We start from the raw sequence: 1,573 nt of genomic DNA on the forward strand, positions 1-1,573 counted from the left end.
ATGTCTATTAATGCTAGACCCTTTATCACAGCACGTAATATTTAGTTTCTAGAAACCAATCTTTAAAAGCCTGCTTTGTACAACTGTTGAAGTCTATCATTACAGGGACTTATTTTTGGCACTAGATGCTGCAGCTTTGACTAATAGCAGTCAGCTTAGGTAATTCTAGCTTAATTTTGCAAGTGTTTTAATGGCAGTAAAAACATGTTGCCCATGAATCATAATGACACTTAGCAAAAGAGTTCAACATTTTACAGAGCGGTAAGTGCATGGTAACTGTAGTTTCAATTTTCTATGATCATCCTTTGTTGGGAATATTTTTGTTATTTGCAGGAATGCAAGTAATTTGGGGGAATCAAATTCTACTATACTTAATACCCACATAACAAAAACATGTGCAGTTTTGGCAGTTTTTGTGGTATGACCAAGTAGTCTAGATTTAAATTCCCTAGAGGAGTTTTTATCTTATGATTTTGGTACCAAAAACAAACAAACAAACAAAAAAACTTCACCATCAACAAGCAATTGACAAGTGCAATTATTCTAATGTTCTAATGATCCTTTAAAAATAATGAAGATGAAATGTCATGTCTTCCTATTTCTAGTCTTCTTTCTTTCTTTCTTTCTTTCTTTCTTTCTTTCTTTCTTTCTTTCTTTCTTTCCTTCCTTCCTTCCTTCCTTCCTTCCTTCCTTCCTTCCTTCTTTCTTTCTTTCTTTATAAATGCCTACAGCACCTGATATTCCTAGGTGATCTCCTATCCAAGTACTAACAAGGCCCAACCCTGCTTAGCTTCCGAGATCAGATGAGATGGGGCACGTTCAAAGTGGCATGGCCGTGGACTAGTCTACTTTCTTTTCTATACTTCGTAAATTATTTTTAATGCTTAGTTCATATACTATTATCAGTAGTGAAGAGGGAGGAACAGGAGAATCATATAGAAGAAACGAGTTTCGTTTTGCAAGAAGAAGGAGGAGGAGGAGGAGGAAGAGGCGTAAATTATAAACTAAAAGCAAGAACCATGTCTTCAGCATATAGTTCTCATGGTGCTCAGCATTTTATGGGCACTAAAAATCAAAAATGCTTTAAAAGCACTCTGCCATACAGGAAATAATTTTTGAGTATTATTTTTTTTAGGAGTCATGGCTTTCTAAATCTTAGTAAGATTTTAAGTGATAAAATAATACATAATCATCTTATTTTTGAATGTGGATGTTAAGGAAAGTGAGACTTTTTTTAAATTAAGGAAAATAAGGGAAATGACAAAACTAGTATCTAAAGAAACAAAAACCTCTGTCGATTGTCTTATCTTACTATTTACAAATTATTGTTCACTTGTATATTATATATGAGGAAGAGATGAAATTGCCATTCTAACAACACAATAATATAACTCATAGATATGAATATATGCTAATTGATGTATGTATGTTTGTCCTTTCCAATTCAATTATTTGCAGAAGCAAATACTTTAATTCATACAAGGCTTCTACCAAATATAGTCTTCTGTTAATTGTTAGAAGCATTATAAAATAGCACATAACCATTTCAGAATAATATATTTAATGCTACCAT

General features: G+C 32.5%; 1 pseudogene; it reads right to left on the minus strand.

Annotated features, from left to right (window-relative positions):
• Positions 1 to 722: 722 nt before the first annotated feature.
• LOC111732862 lies at positions 723 to 841 on the minus strand (annotated as a pseudogene).
• Positions 842 to 1,573: the final 732 nt, after the last annotated feature.

This window comes from Pteropus vampyrus, unplaced genomic scaffold, assembly GCF_000151845.1.
Source record: "Pteropus vampyrus isolate Shadow unplaced genomic scaffold, Pvam_2.0 Scaffold12, whole genome shotgun sequence".
Lineage (NCBI taxonomy): Eukaryota > Metazoa > Chordata > Mammalia > Chiroptera > Pteropodidae > Pteropus > Pteropus vampyrus.